The 18733-nt window shown below is 40.0% G+C and overlaps 1 protein-coding gene across 3 annotated transcripts in view; it reads right to left on the reverse strand.

Moving 5' to 3' along the window:
- Positions 1-18733, reverse strand: part of CRHR2 (corticotropin releasing hormone receptor 2) — a 2206543-nt gene that overhangs the window by 404309 nt on the left and 1783501 nt on the right. The window lies entirely within an intron of this gene.

The raw sequence follows: 18733 nt of genomic DNA on the forward strand, positions 1-18733 counted from the left end.
CCCATGTGATTTCGCTAGGGCATCTTCAATGTCTTTAAGAAGAAATGTCAAGGCGTATGTTAGTTTATTATTAATCTCTGTGAAACATTCCACCCACCATTCTTCCATAGTATGAAGAGGTTTATTTGCCACAATTGTATTAAACAGTGTCATTCTTCTCGTGGAGAAAGCTTCACAAATTAAAACCAGATGTTTAATGTTCTCTTCTGAATGGTCACAGAATCTGCAGTTCGAGTTCAGTTTCTCATATTTTATATGTAGTGTACTTACAAGGCACAATGGGTGTGATATGGTGTGGTAGTGCATCTCTCAGGCGGCTGTGGGGAGGGGCTGCAGTTATGGGTGCATGGCCGAAGGCCATGCCCCCAAAAGCACATTTGTACACAGTGTTGTTATATGCCCCAATGGATGTCATATGGTGTGGTAGTAGTGGCCAGGATGTAGAGTATTTGAACAAAGTAATACGCACTCCAGTTGTAAGCACCTATGGATTTTATGTACTGTATACCCATTCATTGATAAATCTATGGCCTCACACTCACATCTGTAGCCTGTGGCTACAAACTACTGCAGCATATCACAGCTATAGGTACACTTGTACTATGCAACATCATTAAGATGGTTGTGGGGAGGACTTAGCGTTTTGTGAGCATGGCCGAAGGCTATGCTCCCAAAACCAACTTTTTTAGGTAGTGAAATTACAAGGCACAATGTTTCCAATATGCTGTGGTGTTTCTGCCCTGGACTCGAGTGTTGCCTGCATGTCCAAAGGCCATGCAGCGTAGACTGAAGTCACAAGGAGTGGGGTTATAAGTGAATATGGGTGTGGTTTAATGCGGTAGTTGTGTACACGTCCTAGCATCTTGGCTGCATGGCTGCAGATGATGGTCTCAAAAGTTAACTTAAAAGTAGTTAATTTACAAGGACCATGGTTTTGATATGTAGCGATGGTTGTGGGTAGGAACTATACTCTTTGTACCTTGGTCGTAAGGCGTAGGTGGCAGGTTACACAACCAAGATGCAAGGGCCAGCCTACAGCCACAGCAGCATATTGCTACCATAGATTTGACGTGTAGGTTCGCTTGTGTAAAAAATGACTGCTAATATACTTACGCCTTACTTTATTCAGAATCCATATATGTTAAATATGCCTTTAGTACTTGGCGGAAGTATCCTTTGTTAATTTCTGTGATAAAAGAAAAAGGTATGTTAGTTTTTGTATTTTATGAAAACTTACTACATTGCATTATAGACAGTTAACTTTTTTACCCTCATATTTAGTTTACAAACCAGTGTACTGTGCATTCCTCTCAGTTTCTGTGTTTGCTTTTCTAATCCTTGGGTCTGGGAAAAAATAATCCTTGTCGGATTAAAAAAAACCTTTATTTGCTATGGTACTAACTACTTCCTTGTTTCATTTGAGTGCTTCCTTCTTCTTTCTGATTAATGTTATGTTTGTTGCCTTGCTGCCGATTTTTAACAACAGTTAGATACCTATAGGCGTATTCTAACTGTGCATTTGTTCTTACAGATCTGTGATATTCATTTATTTGTTATATCCTCTTGGGCAGGTAGATACCTGTTTGTAGTCTTTCACATAATTTTTTGGTAATCTTGAAGTACACATTATTTATTAAATTTTAGCTTTAAGAAGAATAAATACACATTTGTAAGATTAGCTGGCAATCTCTACTTTAGAGTAATGGTGCTATCATTACATTCGAAACATCAACATTTCTTTTTAATGTATGCTGTGTAGTGACCTGCATTGGTTGTAGCTCCTACATGGTAGATAATACCTATTGTTGTAAAGGTTTTCTTTCCAAGTGACACATGACTGTGTGTGAATCCAGTCAGTTTGCAGTTGTTTTTAGTACCATCTGCATTATAACGTAGAAGCATAAGTATTATGTAGGCACTATGTGATTGTATCAGTAAGGTGGAGCGATTGTCTGAATTGCAAATAGTACATAATCTGCCATGGTTTGCATTCTGTACAAGTTGCTGAAATGGAATAGATTCACAATTAGGTATGTAAACATACACAAATTGCTCATTTGGGATTTGTTCCTGTATCACATTCCTGCAGAGAGTGCATGTATGTTTCCACATGTACGAAATCTGGAAGATTTCATTTACAGGTATGCTTTTGTTTTCCAATACTAGTAGTAAGTACATTAGAACTTCTTGTGGATCTTCTTGTGAGTTTATAGTGAATCTCACCATTCTAGCACAGTCGTCCAATTCTTGCCTTATTCCATGCACACTGTATGTGTTGTCAGGATTGTTTGTTGCGTTTCTATGAAGCACTAACATTTGCAATCACAATTGGTCTGTACTATGTAAGTAAATATTGTTAACAATTGGTGGCAATTGAAATAGAATATTCATTGCTACATTTGCAAATTTGAATGGACCAGCTAGTTCAGCATAGGAGTGCATTTTTCTGAGTTTCTGTTCCTTCTTGAAGACATACCTGGTTCACATTCCCTAATAGGTTCTTCTTTGTTTGTGGTAATTGATGAAGCTTTCGCTTCTTTTGTTTTCTTTGAGGGATTTGCTGTTCGGTTCGGTTGCATTTCTGTTTGATTTAGTTTTCTTTTACCACGTTTTACTTTATCTGGAACAGGATATTGTTTCAGATGGGCGTGTACAGTGAACACAGTCTATTGTATTCTACAATGCAAGTAATATCAGCTTTGACTTTACTTGCATCAAAGTTCCTTAGCAATAGACCGTCAAGTGTACGTAAGCGTGATAATGCTACGTAGCTCATGCCTTCTTTAAAGACTGTGTTTCATATATCTATCAATGCTTTGTCTAGGGTAAGACCTTGGGATTTATGAATGGTAACTGCATATGCAAGAGTTAGAGAACATTGTTCTCTACGTACATACATGTCTTTGAAGAGAAGGAATCGAGCAATTGAGCGCCCTATCCTTTTCACTTCTGAAAGTTTATCAAAGCGAATATTGACAAACTGAATATTGCTATCACGTGGGTATGAATGAAAGCCAACAGCTGTACCCAGTGCTCAATTAACTAGCCCTTGCTCAACGTCAAGGTTAAGTTTAAGCATTACTCTACAATTTAAGGATAATTGTAATATTTTTTCCAACCCTGCTGAGTTGGAGATTGAATTTTCTAAACTACTTAGTCTTGTTGTAGCTTGCTCGCACATGGATACTGTCATACCATGTATGTCTAGTTTGTCTGTAGCCCTAATTTCCATTATTGGTTGCATTTCTTTATTTAAAATTGTTTCATTGAATTTGAAACAGCTTGCAAGAGTTGGCATTAAGGCTATACAATTGACATTTTTGTGCGCTAATTGTTCCATAACATCAGTTGCACATGCATTATCATCATAAAGTGCACGAATGTGCCGGTTTTCAATACTACTCGTGCTTCTTGCGATAGTACACCAACTCTAATACTTTTCAAGATGTTGGCAAAAGTGAGATCTGCAGATTGCCGCATGTTCTCTGTTAATTCTCTGTATTGGAAATGTTGCCAAGGTTGACATTTCCTATGCTGCCAACAGTTTTACGGCACAGTTTGTGGCCTAAGGTTTCAAAAATTGGTTCACCTTTTACTGGTGTCAATTGTAGAAGATCTCCGAAAATGATAATGTGCTTCCCTGCAAAGAGTTATTCATTGTTATTTTTAAGTACTTTGTGCAATCTGAGGTGAATCAAAGCCAACATTAGGTTGGAGACCATGCATACCTCATCTATTAGTAGCATTTTCATTAGTTTCAATACTCTGTGTACTTCCATTGCAGCTTCTGCAGAAAGTTTGTAATAGTCTAATTTATTTTGATGCTCTACTGGAAGAAATAGTAATCGGCGTAAAGTGACACCGCCTATGTTGTAGGCAGCTAAACCTGTGGGGGCTGTTACAACAGCTGACAGTTTGTTAGTTGCAATTGTTGAAGAAACTTGCTGATGATTTTGATCAAGAATGTTTTTCCTGATCCAGCTTCACCACTCACGTACAGCAGCCTAGGTTTGTAATTTTGGCAATTACATTCTTTATTTTTGTGTTGTACAGCATGTACAATTTGTTTTGTTACGTCTTCAAAAATGGTGCGCTGATCTTTGTTAAGTTTTGCTTGGTATACAGTTAAGTCTTCTGTATCTTCTTGATACTGATACATGGTGTTTTCTACTTCTGCCACAGCTACCTCTGCCTCATTTGCTATTAGTGGTTGTCCTAGTGGTTCTTGACTTCCTGTTACAGAAGTTTGACTATCTAGTTGGGCCTGAAGTTCTTCTTCCTGTTGCTGCACATTGTGTAACATTGTTTTGTACTGCGTAAAGTTCACATCGGTGATATCGCTTTCATTTGCTTTGAAAGCATCTTCATAGCAGTCATAGTTATCTAGTATGTCTTCCTCTTTTCTCCATGGTTTAAAAAGTTGTAACAGAGACATGTAATATAGTTCTTTCTGTTCAGGAGTTTTTAATGACAATTTTACATGATTAATTAAGCTTCGTTTGGTAAGTTTCACTAAGCTCCCTTCACAATCGTTCACTCCATAGCTACGTTTGCTTTCATCGGGTTTTATATTATTTTTGTATGCAAAGTTTTGAGCTATGTGGTATAGACAGATGCTTTCCAAAGTGCTACTCCTGTTCGGATAGTATGTGTCCAGTAAATTGTTTTTTAGAAAGTCTTGGCTGTTGGGATCGATCATTTCTGGCAATTGGTTCTATGGCCTCATATGATTTCAGCACTCTTTTCCTAGATTTAGCAGGACCAAGACTTAGCCACACTATGTTGTCTGATTATCCATACAAAGCAGTACCGGTTAAATAATCTGCTGCTTCATAGGCGCCACATTCTCTATGCGAGAGCATTTTTATGCCTTGGCTGTACAATTTCTGTGATAGTGTTTTGTCTGATGCTAGGTCATCCCAGAGGTCTTGAAGCTCTGTTTTTTCTGCTTTTGTTAAGTAGGCTGTAACATATCGTGCAACAGCAGTAGAATTGTCTGCAATGTACTGCACATCTATGCTTGCATTCCATAAGAGGGCAATGATCGCATTGTAATCATTGCTACATTTTGATTCTTCTGTTCTTTTATGTAATATGTGTTCTTAGGTGATTTACCTTTAACACTATGTCGAACTGAAGACATGAAGTTGTTTACTTCACCTGTTTCTGTAACTGGTCTAGGGAAACCAAAGCAGCATTTGGTGTAGTATGTACCTTTGTTTTTGTATTTGCGGCGACAATATTTGCCACATTTCTGTCTTTGAAATTGTAAAATCTGCCCATGCAACTCTCTATGTGTCTGTTGTGAAGGGATTTCACAGGTGACCTATTTTTGGATAAACTGCAAAACAGTGCTATCACTGTTGTGACCAAATTTAGGTGCACCTTTGATCCATACCAGCATGTGAATATGGGGTGCTCCTCTCGCTTTATATTCTTTTCTCCAAAAGAAGTGTTGTACTTCTCCAAGGGGAGGAACAGTTTTATTGCAAATAAAGTGTAGCATGGCAATGAAACGATGATGGAAATATCTTGACACATTCACTGGATCTAGAGAGCAAGGTTCTCCAGGTGTTAATATATGTATGTTGTTTTTGTTGCTGTTTTCTATGCGTAGGAACTCATGTAAATCTTCCCATGCATATTCTGCACAACTTAGTGTAACAAACCAAGTCGGTGGTCCAAGGTTTCTGATCATGCAATGCACGTCTCCGTGCCATCGGAACCAGTATTCCTTTGTACCACGCATGTTTGCAAACAAATTTGTTATACTTGATTGTAAAGCCTCATCTTTTTCCTGTACTTTTTGTATTAACTGCCTAGCTGACATGTTTTGAAAAATCTGTATTCCACATTTTGTCTAAATCTAGGATCTTGTGAATACATTCGTAGTGAGCGGTATTATGATGCCCCAACCCGAGTGGGTCTATCATCCTATCTTCCTTCTTTGCCATTAGGAAATAGCAGTGGAAAAGCATGTGCTTCTATACTTTTTTCCCATATACTCATTGGTGAACCTTTGGTTTGTCGCATTTGGTAAATTTCTAGTGCATCATCTATGCTTTCATTAGAATGTAAAGGATGAATTGTGTACTGGTCCAAAAGAGTGGATACTGTAGCAGGATCCAGAAATTCAAATTGTCCAGTTTCTGATGACTCTTGAATTATTTCAGTTGTTTCCCTTAAGCTTTCTTCAATATTAGTTTCCTTGTAGTACTCGTTATTGTCTTTTAGATATTGCAATGCTTGTCTAACTTCATGTAAATCCACCAGTTGTTGCCAAATTTTTTTGTCTTTTGTTGTTACACCATTTACCAAGACTATTAAAGAATGCTCTATTGAACGTTGCACTCTTAGAGTGTGTACATTTTCAGTTAGATGTAATGGCAAATAAACTACTTTGCACGAATGCCTTTCACCAATTCAGAGGGAGGTAATTTTGCTGTTTTTGGATGAAGGAGTATAATTGATTGAAATGGGTGAACTGTTTGAATTATGATGCTCTCATACAAATTGAGTTGTTGCAGGATTTTTGGTAGTGGGAACAATTCCAAATTATTTGTAATAGCACATGACAGAGTGCAGTTGTTGTCTAATTTTGTAGTGCAGTAACTGCAGCACATTAGGCGTTCAGTTAGTTCATATTTGTTTTCTGCTAAAAGGTAGACCACTAATTAAAAAAAAACAAAGTGACTCCACTTTGTTAGGAAAGGCGCATCACAGTTAGCCCCAATTAGGTTGCTAATACTTAGTCTACTACAGAATATATCAGAATGTTGATAAAAAAAAATCAGAAAGTCGTAAATTTCATAGCAGGAAAGTGCTACAGGACCGTTTATGGACTGGCAGCTCCAGGCGAAAATATTTTAAAATACACTTCTGTATTTTTTCATCATTTTATGCAATCACTTAAAGACTAAATTTACAAGTGGTGCCCTCCTCTCTCTTTTCATTTTTAGACAGCTAATTTAAACCATTTAGAATCTTCATTGTTTTCTATTTTGTATGCTATGGCTATATTTTTTGTGTTCCTTTTGTAAAACATTCTGCGGCAACACACACACACATGGTTTGGTACTTCAGCCGATGCCCTTTTAAATTTTAGTATTTTTTTTCTGTATGTGTGTAATAGAAGGTTGTTATGTGCAGAATTGTTGCTACTATGTTCTAAAACTATTGCATTTTGTAAGTGGCTTTCACTTCCAAAACATTTTCTCTGAATACGGTCAATTTCTTCTTGTAAGTGTTTGGGTGTACCATGCAGAAGAGTATTATTTAAATTGCCTAATTCTGAAGCTGGACTTTTTGCATAGTATATTTTATACGCTAGATTTCTTACATTTGAATGATGTACTGATATACTTTTGATATCATGGAAGGTGCTTTTGCAAATAGGCCCAGAAATGCAGGCTAATGAATGTCCTTGTAGTCCTGTGTATTTGCGCACTGGACAAATATCCATATTTTGCAGCACTTTAATTTTCCTTTTTTCTTTTCCTTTTACATACTGATTGAGGAACTAACATAAAGATTTGAAAGATTTGTTAGGAGTCTTACACATTGATTTGCACGGCCATTTGTATACTAGAACGTCTGGTTCAGTCGAATGGAGAGGTAATTCTGAGTTTTTAGGGGATACTTTTGTAAGCAGTGTTTCTTGTTCCATGATGGTATTATTGATTTTTTCATACCCTCGTCCACTGCTATGGATGGCAATTGTGTTTTTTTGATTTTGTTTGTATGCTTCATCATTAAAATATGGTTCTGTGGTTGTTGTGTGACTCCATTCACCATCTACAAACATTTAAGAAATTATTTTTGTTCACATTCCGTGTATTGCTGAGTTTCTTTTGTAGTTTGGTACTTTGTTTTGTTAGTGCTTTCATCCTACTTAACACTAATATGAACAACTTCCTTTTGAGAAGGATTGCACCGTCCACGAGAGCTTGTAGGATTAATTTTCTACGGTAGGTTTTAAGGGTTGAGGATGATTTTGGACCTCTTCTTATTAGATTCTGAAGGACTCTGTGGCAAAATATTTTTGCTAAAATACTTTTTCTACTGTGGGTTCTTGTTACTATATCAGGATTATTGGGTGCATTGCTAGCTGTACTGGTAGCCGATTGTTTGGCAACATTTTTGTGTTTTGTGACACATTTTGATGGAGGAGGTAAAGTTTCAATAGTTGACGCTTCCTTTGTTCTGCTAAACGACTGTATTAGCTGGTTTGTTCCTACGTTCTCTACAAACTCTACTACAGATGGATGCTTAGATTGGACACTTTTCTTTTTATTTGCTCTAATTTTGCGTTCCTTTCTACGGACTTGCTTTTTGGTATGCATTCTTTGGTGTCTGTTGAAAAAAGGAAGGCATGCTTTGGTCTGTTGTACAATGTATGTGTGTTGTGTGCATGCATGCATGATTTTGATGGGAAAGCTGTTTGTCGTGGTGTGTGAAAGCGCATTGGACTCTTATAATGATTTGGGAAGTCTATTTTTCTATTTATATAGCACTACAATGTGCTTCAGATGACAGTACAAAGTGGCCTAGTGGTGACGAGAAGCATTATTTGTAAACAAAATGGCATAAAATTGAAACAGCTATTTCTTTCCTAGTACTAACATTCTAATGATTACGGATGTTTGCGTCCCAAACACACAAGGATTTGTGAGCCATTCTGCCTGTTATTCATTGTTTAACAAATGGGGATTTGTGAGTAGAATGTTTGCTTTGGTGCCCAAAGTTAACAAATAACCCACCCACCCTCATTGAGGAACAGTTAGAATATAAAGGTAGTACTTTACTTACTTTTTTTTGGAAAAGACCAGGTTTCTTTGGATATGTCGTTTGCAGTGTAGATGCTGTTGCTTCCCAGGAGAGTAGTCTTCACTGCGATTGAGAAAAGAAAATGTATTCACTTTGTGTGTTTAAAGCAGTGATGACACTGTACACGTTAATTGTGCATCATTTGTCAGAGTATTCTCCTTTCGTATTGCAACACAGTGCATGTGTGCATTTCACTTCACTTCTTTGTATGTTTTTTGCAGTATGTTACTTGCAAGTCCTTCAGAAATGAGGACAATTTTAAGGTTATGAAAATGCCTTGTTTTTTAAAGCTATTTTATCTATAGGAGAGAGGTTTGTAAGCGATAGGACATTATAGTAGATGGGAAAAAAAATCTACTTTCAAATTACAAGTACGATGCCGAAAAATTGGGAGACCCTCAGAGGGAGATGTCACCACAGCAATCGGGAGCGCTTATTTTTCCCATACGATCGCATTGCAAGTAGTATTACTGTAGGCCGCACACAGTACACAACTCAGACATTTTGTAATGTAAACTTGAGTTTCACGGTAAATAGGCATGCCTGTAACGTATGTATAGGTCATGCGGGAGACAATAAGACGTGCGGTTTGCCAATGAAAAATCAGACATCTTGCACTTAAAATGGGAAGCGTTGGTATGTATTGCCTATGAAGATTTGACAGCATTAATTTGTTTAAATGAAATCATAAGGGTTGTACATCTTCTCTGATTAAAATATGCATACCTGTACTCTATACTCATGCATGTGTGCATGCATGGAGGTGTACGTAGAAATCTGCGACACTTCCACAGTCGTTTGTGAGGTAGATGCTTTGAAACGATATGCGACTTACATTCAGAGTCATCGATAGTAAATTTGAAGTGCGCAATATTGCTGATGGAGTTAGATTTAGCGATGTTTAATGTGATTGGTGGATGGTTGTGTGACTGCTTAGTTGTGTCCAATGAGGGACTGGATTTGCGACTGATGTGGAAAGGGTAGAAGGACTGGGTAAGAGTTACGTGCCGCACGTAGACAACACTTGTCCGTGGGTAGGGCATGTCACAGATGGGTTTCTACAGCAAATCCAGCATGCAAAGGGGACTGTAGGCATTAGCCAATCAGACGTTCACATTGCTCTTTTGTGTCAAAAGACGGTGCATGTGCTGAAGATGGCAGGGGTGGAGGGGTCAGGGTTTTGGTGCTTGGAGATATTTTTGTCCATGGCTTACAGCACTATGCCGAGAGTAGGCATGTGGCACACCATTTTGATGTGAGAGGAGTGGAGGTGGTGTGGAGTGCTGAGGGTGATGGCGATGTTGCGTCAATTCTGCAAGTTTGCAGACAAATGCGTACGATGACCTCTCCTCATGTGGTACTTTTGCTCTATGGTGCTTGCCATTCAGGATACGTGAGTTCACGTACTTTGTTGGAAGATTTATGAGAGTTGGTTCAAGCACTCATGAACATCTTTCCAACTGCCAAAGTTATTTTTTCCGGTTGACTCCCTAGAGGAAAATGGGACAACAGTCTGTTTTCTGTCCAGATCAAAGTATTGGGAGGTGTAACATCAATTGCGGCATGCATGCTTTCATGTTATGAGCTGGTATGTTTTTCTGCAGCCACAACAACATTGATCCCAGTAATGCGGCTTATTTTGCAGCAGATGGTGTTGCACTGTCTTCTTTGGGAAATTCCATGTTCTTTTGGAATGTACGGCTTGCTTTAGAGAACATTCTGTAATGGTTGTAGGAGGAAAGTAAGAACAAAAAATAAAAAAAACACAAAATAACCGGTCTCTGTAAGGCATCTGGCCAAACATTTTTTAAAAATGGCTCTTTTCAGAGCCCACCTTCAAGGAGAAAAGAGGATTATTACTTAAAAGTACAGTCATCACGCTCTGATCCTGTACTTGTCCATGGACATGGCGGTAGTTCGCAGGCAGCGCATATTACCAATGGGGATTCTGGGGTGTAGACGCATGCAAATGAGAATGAGCGCAGCTAGGGATTGGTCAACACAGTTCAGTAGGTGTGTCTGAAGAGAGAGATTTAGTGAGACCGTCCTCTCCCTGACAGGAGACCACTCAGCTATGGCTCTGTGTGCTTGAAAACAGATTATCTGGATTTAGGGAGACTCATGGATACATTGGTTGAAGGTGCATGCAGAAAGTTGCCGCCTATCTACAGATCTTGGATTGCCTCATGCGGAAGTGCACTGGCATGGCATGCGTGGAATGAGATGGCTGGACTTGGTACCTCTATGTGTTACTTTACTGAAAGAGCATCATCCTGATATCCGTATCATACATTGCAGAGGCAACAGTTTAGGCCACATGTCTGGAATTTTCTTGCAATTTGCAATGAAGGAAGGACTTGCGAAGATCATCGACATGTTCCCCATTTGCCACATATACTTTTTTCCCATATTGCGCAAAGACAAATATGGCTGCGTTCTTCTGCATTTGGTCCACAAATGGAGAAAGCAAAACACAATGTGAATAAGGCTGTTTGTGCTTTTCTAAGAGATGTTGGCATATCCTCATTCCACAATGAAAGCATTTTGTTTCGGAGCTCTTTCATTTTTCGCCGAGATGGCATCCATCTCACATATGCTGGCAACCAAATTTTTCTTCACAATGTACAAAATGCATTGCGCCCTTTTTTGGAATCACCCTAACCTATTTGCTATTCTGTTCTTCCAAATATACAGTTTTTGAATCAGACACAACACCACCAAGGCTCTTTTCAGAGCCACCACTTACTTGCAGCGTAAAGTCCATTGGTTTTACTCCGCATGCACCCTCCATTTCTGTGTCCTACGACTGTCCGCAGACTTTTTCAAAAATGCACAGGGGCCTACAATGGTCATTTGCTAATTCTACTGTTAAACTGATAAAGGCGGCTCTGAAAAGAGCCATTTGTTTTAAATTTGTATTGTTTTCCACTTTCCTGCTTTTGGCCACACGACACACTAGGAGAGGAGGGCAAAAGAGGGTAAGGAAGGGACACCAACCACAGGGATAAGAAGGGGCAGGTGGAGAGAGAAAGCTATAGGGTGATCTTTACTTGGGTAGGAAGCAGTTATTCTGATGCTCCGTGACCGTAGCCTCAAAAGCACTTCGCAAACTCTCTCCCCTGCAGAGTACTGTGTCACAATACACAAACACTATTGTCACCTTTCAAAGAAAAGGGTCAATAGCATTTCGAATGGCTTGTGAGGCAGCTGAAGGGAGGCGCTCTCCCACAGGAATGTCTCTTGTGGTGAGAGGATCGAACACGGAGCATGCTGCGGAGGAACTTAATCTACTACATTCTTCACATGGCACCACCTTGCGAACGTCTGCACTGTGGAACAAAGTTAGGTGGCGCTTCATGGTTGTAGTACCAAAGCTGTACACACCAGGTCTCCCGCGACTCAGCACCAACTGGCACTGGTTGCACCTGACCTGGTTCGCACATGCTTTTGGTACGTTCCCACAAACGGAAAACAACCGCCACACCCAGGACTCCCGGCGAGTGCTTGTAGTGCGCAGTTCCTCCACCTCATTCTCTTCTTCCTCCTCTTCTCGATCTCTACATCCTCACCCATATATCCCTCTGCAGGCCCTTGGGGAGGTGGTGGTGGTGGAGAGTTTGGGGTTGTTGCTGAAGCTAATGAAGCGACAGTAGTCATGGATGTCATAACAATTAGTTTTCCTATTGGTCACTACAGCAATAAAGGCAGCACAACTCAATCTGCTATAGCCAGAAGCACAATGAAGATGCGCTCGGGGTGTGGCCATTTATAGGGGTGGAGGGATGCGCCCCATCACCATCTTCATCACTGAAAAGCGTTCCAAAAATTTTACACACTCATTACGAGTTGAGCGCAAAGGGATACCGGGCACCGGTAAGGACACCGGTGCCGGTAATCCCTTTGTGCCCTATTCCGAGTTCCCTTAGCGGGTCCCTTCCTTAATGCCTGGTTTTACCAGGCATTAAGGACGGGACCCGTTAAGGGACTTTAGAGCTAATAACAGTACCGCAATTTGCGGTACCGTTATTAGTGCCTTCCCATTGAGCCCTATGGGAGCTCAAATGGGAATGGGGAATGGCTTTTTCAATGGGGACTTACCGGTACCGCAAATGTCGGAATAGACCGATAAGTCCCCATTGAATGATGGCGGATTGGGTAACGGTATTGGAGGTAGTCATGGCGCTGATAGCGCCATGACTTCCTCCAACCTCGTAATGTGGCCCCATGTCCAAAGGTAAGCTATTTTCTGCGAAATATGAAATGATATTTCTATATATACAATAATTTGTACAGTAATAATGTGTGTATAAGTTCTTTTGTACTTTTGCGGAAGCATACAAACTGTGCAAATTAGTCCACACCCTCAGCGTGGTGCTGTCACATGATGACGTCCTGAACACATCCGCGAAAGAAATGGGTGTCCGCTGGACAGCAAATGCAGAGTAACAAACGTGTGCATGCGCACAAGTGTCCTACGGACAGTGTTCGTGTTCTCAAACTAATTCAAAGTGCGACACAAGTGAGACGGACAGTTAGGGACAGACGCGATGTTCGCTGTACTTATGGTTCTACTGCGCATGTGCGTACAAGATATGCTCACTGTACGGACAGTTCCAGTGTCCTTAGGACAACTCCATTTTGTTTGGCTACGAACATGCCGGCCACCGCGCCTGTTCTACGGATGGTACCATCTTGGCTGCGGATGATGCGGACAGGTATAGTGTCCTTAACACACTCCCATTTTGCTAATTTACATACATCCCAGACATCTGGTGTGTTCTACGAACATGTTTTATGTCATTTGTAAGCGGTACAGCAAGGTATAATGTCCTTATGTCGCCGCTTTCTGTTTCTTTACGCACAACTTGCACAGATGGTGCTGTCAAACATCAATTCCATCTTAGTTCACATTAGTACGGGTAGGTGTAGTGCCATTACAACATCCACATTCCATTCCTTATGGATAAGTCAAACAGGCACGCTGTTCACAAACATTTGAAGTCTTTTTAAAAACAATATTACTACTCAAACTCTTTAACTACAACTACTATACATAAACATTCCAAACACGCACAGGCACTTCATTCCAAGGAAATACCGGGGGAAGCAGATACTGACACCAATATAGGGGAATTAGGATTCAACACAGGCTGGTTATGAGGGGAAGATTTATGAGGGAAAGGAGGGATGGATGTTTCCTCAAAACGTCTATTTTCTACTTGAAGGTTTGTGGATGGTTCACTAGGGAATGCAGAAGGGGGGGCAGGTACAGGTGGGACAGTGGTAACGTATTTTTCCTCTCACACAGTCCTCCACCAATTCCCTTAAACTTTTAAAATTCTCATTCAGTGTCTCCATTTTCAGTTCAATCCTTTTCAGCCTGTCTTCTTCTGTGTCGTTTGTTGCCCTTTCTTCTTTTCTTTCCTGGTCTGTAAAATATAAGTATATATCTATTAAATGTCCATAAAATACTGCCATTACTTTGCATATGCAGATTGCTGTGTACCATTGTTATCGCTATCTTCCGACTTTTCCTCATGCTGAAAGTACTTCCAACCACTACAAAGTACTCGTCATTTCTGTGTCAAAACAACAAAAAGGCATTATTATTTCTGCACCACATGCCAAAAACAGTATACACACATATAAAAAAATGACCTTCACTTACTAATTTGATGTTATTTCCCTTCGTCCTACTGCGTGCGTCCACTGTCAGTCTAGGCTGCAGAGTTTCTGTGAAGTAATTACGATGGAGGCATCCTTTTTTTTATGGTACCATCCATTTCATTCTACATGGTTATTAAATGCGTCGTTTCCATTTCACACGTTTAGGTTTCCATATTTATTTATTAATACTTATAATGTCTTTGGGCCTCATTACACGGAAGGAGGTGGCCATGGCGCTATTGGCGCCATGGCTACCCCCTAACCGCCGACGGAGGCCGAGTTCCCGGAATAGGGATTTACCGGCCTACTCCAACCTTTGCGGGACCGTTAAGTCCCCATTCCAGGAACCATTCCCCATTCCTATTTGAGCCCCCATAGGGCTCAATGGGAATGGGGAAGGAGCAAATAATAATTATTTGCACTGAAGTCCCTCAGCGGGTCCTGTCCATAACCTGTGGTCTGACCACACGTTAAGGACGGGACCCGCTGAGGGACCTCGTAGTATTGCGGTGGGGATTACCGGCACCGGTGCCCTTACCGGTGCTGATAATCCCCTACCGCCTTCCATGTAATGGGGCCCTTTGAACATTTATTGTGTAAGAGAATAGTACATTTTCAGATACCCCCTGCCTCTTTGAGTACTATTGATCACGTCCGCCGCCGTCCGCAAACAGGCGCTCAGTCCGTCCCTTTCTAATATCAATAGGGAAAGGGTTCTGTATGGTGTATGTTACATGTATATCAAGTACGTCCATTACACTACATATCTTCCAAAATCACATGATGACAGTGTATATTCAGCACATCAACTTCATTAACACAATGTTATGATTAAGTTCCCCTTCCAAAAACCTGTATAATTCACTACAAAAAAAACTTTGTTAAGGGGACGTTATGGTTAAATTGCCTTCCCAAAAAATTGTAAACTTCACTACAAAAAAAACTTTGTTAAGGGGACGTTATGCTTCAGTTGCCCTACCAAAAACCTGTGCACTTCACTAAAAAAAACGTTTCCACCTCCCCATTATAGTTCAAATTAAAACCGAAAACCCCCTGAAATTCACCAGTTATGGTAAAGTAAGCCACCATACCTGCCATCACCACTGTGCACTGCTAACAATAACACCCAGAACATGACCAATGGCATCACAAATGTCATTGATGACATCACTGATGACATCACATGTTAAGCCCCTTTGTTTTTATTCTCTGCCATACATATATATGTCCATTCAGTATAAAAAACTTTGTTAGAGGGATGTTACACTTCACATTGAAACCAAAAAACACTGCTCATTCCCCAATTATGCTAAGCTAAGCAACCATAACTCGCACCACCTATGTGCATTGCTAAGCCTAACACCCACAACATCAAAGATGATATCACAAATGTCATTGATGACATCACTGATGACATCACATGTATACCTCCCTCATTTTTTATTTACTGACATATCGAAGCCAGGTGCCTTTCTTCACTATCAGTCAGGAAGTAAAAAGGTAAAAAGTGCTATATTTGTCGTTGGAACCCTTCTCAGATGTTCCTAAAATGCTTTCCTTAGGGTACAATGACATCATATCATACATATAATAGGATAAGAAGGAATCCCGAAACACAGCAATGTTTTCTGTGCAGGAAGGTAATGAGGACGGTTATGAATAGTTTCTGGTAATACAACAGTTTTTTTTTACTTACGTTACGGTCCCTGTATATGCTTCTATTGGTATACATTGTGGGCTCTTTGTGTTTTGTGAGTAATAGTACAATTATGCAGTAAGGGAAGCATTCATAGATGTTTAAGTAACACAGTGTACAAAAATCTGCCATGGAAGCATATATCAATGTAATAGTGGACATGGGATGATTTAGAATATGGCACCTTAGTAGCACATGTTGCAGACAATGGCTACGTTTCTTTTTGAGGGCGTTCATGTATTCAAAGAATTTTTTAGCAATGCATTGCTTAATGAACTATTTGGCATATGATAGTTCTGCAATTATGTGTTACATCAACTCCTGCCGCAAATTTGGTGTAAATCCATCCAGCGGTTTGGGCTGAAGGCGTGAGCAAAGTTTTTTCCCCATTCAGTCTATGGGAAAAAAGACACTTTGGGACCCCCCCTATAACAGCCCTCCCTGGACCAAACCGCACCAAATTTCAGAAAATTCAGGGTGGGCCAAATACATTTTTTGCAAAGTTTGGTGAGGATTCGTCCAGGGAGAGCGAAGTTATAAGCCACCCAAAAAGTGATCTTCCTGTGGAAACAGCAACTTAAACATAACTACATGGCCACTACTGTGGCCGTGTAATATATATATATATTCAGTAAAAAATCTTTGTTAAAGGGACATTATGGTTAAGTTGCGCTACTAAAAAACCTATGAAATTTAGTGAGAAAACTTTGTTTCCAATTAAAACTGTAAAACCCCTGAAATACGCCAGTTATGGTAAACTAAGCAACCATAACTCGCGCCACCACTGTGCACTGCTAAGACTAACACCCAGGACATCAAAAATGACATCACAAATGTGTTAGTTTACCATAACTGGGAATTTCAGGGGTTTTTCAGTTTTACTTGGAACCATAAGGTCCCTTTAACAATGTTTTTTCACTACATTTTATAGGTTTTTTAGTAGCGCAACTTAACCATGACGTCCCTTTAACAACGTTTTTTTACTGAATTTCATAGGTTTTTAATAGCACAACTTAACCATAATATCCATGACTTTATATACATGTAACATAGAACATACTGAACCCCCAGCTAGTGTTTTTGATGTTCGCAGACTGGCCGTATGTCCGCGGATGGACACGGACAACAGCAACACTACCCAAAAACTCAGGGGGTATCTTAAATTGTTATATCGTGCCATATGAACAGTGCACAAGTTCAAAAACCAGCACACCAACACATTATATGTAGTAATAAATAAGAAGTGGAACCTATATATCTAACACATCAACCATCCATTTAAATACCATATGTACTAAAATGGAATATACAAAAAGAAGAAAGATAGGCTTCCAACATAATTACCTCACAGAAACTGCACAACTAGGTGCAGCAGCAGATCTACAGACCAGTGAGAACACAAATTACCAGAAGCTAGTAAGTGTAATGCATTTTTCTTATATATTTCTAAAATTTCTGTATTATATACAATAAAAGTAATATAAAACATTTTTTTCTCAGAAATGTCCAGTACTTTGGAGTGGCTTGAAGAGAATTTACCACGTGAGGAAATGTCTGAAGATAGTGATACTAATGGTAGACACTTTGCTATATAACCAAATTAATAAGCATTACTTTATGTAAACTTAACATATATATATTTTTTTTAACAGACCATACAAACATTTCAAATAGTACACCAAAAGATACATTGGAAAAGACTCTCCAGCGCATGGAAGAAAAAATGGAAATGCTGTGTTGCTCTTCCCCAAAAAGTGCACGGAACAACCATAAATCACCAATGCAATTATAGAGCAAATACTTCAACCCATAAACAGACAGACACAATAACTCACAGCCACGCACTCTTTAGAAGGTAATCAGCTCTTTATGGCTATGTATTCAAAGATTACAAGTACATAGAAATAACTCCTAAAAATAATAAGGACATAGATCACAGAAAAAGAAGTCAAAAAGAAATACATCACCGTGAGCGTAACAGGATTCCTCATCTCGCCAGAAGCGGCTGGAAGACCCCGGGAACAGCCAGGCCGAGAGTACCACAGCTCACAGGAGGGCCGGACGTAAGCGTCCATCTCCGGCTGAAGTCTCACCTGACCCCCTCCGGGCTTCCTCATATATACACACTCCACAAAGGGGAGTTAATTCTCGAACATTCTGGAAATTGCACTTGCGCAGTTGAGGAACAGCCGTCGGTTGCTAGCTGGGTCAATCGAGAGCTCCCCCCAAGAAGCGCAGTGCCTCCCTTCTTTAAAAACACGCTCCACGGAGAACACTAGCAAACCATAACAATGTTAGCTTTCCCAGCAGAAATGGCCTTGACCGCATACCAGGTTTGGAAAAGCATGTTTGTCTCAGCACTGTGAATCTAACACTCAGCAAAATGTGTGCAGCGTTTCACTGCGGTATGAAGTAAATATCCAACATGGCTCAGAGCGCTCCCAGAATGCATTGCGCACCCGCACCATTTTGGATCCAGCATAAATCAAGCATAACAATTCCACCCTTTGGATATTTAACTTCCATATCTCGGTGGCACAGGAA

Source organism: Ambystoma mexicanum, chromosome 2q (genome assembly GCF_040938575.1).
Source record: "Ambystoma mexicanum isolate Mex_15411 chromosome 2q, UKY_AmexF1_1, whole genome shotgun sequence".
NCBI lineage: Eukaryota > Metazoa > Chordata > Amphibia > Caudata > Ambystomatidae > Ambystoma > Ambystoma mexicanum.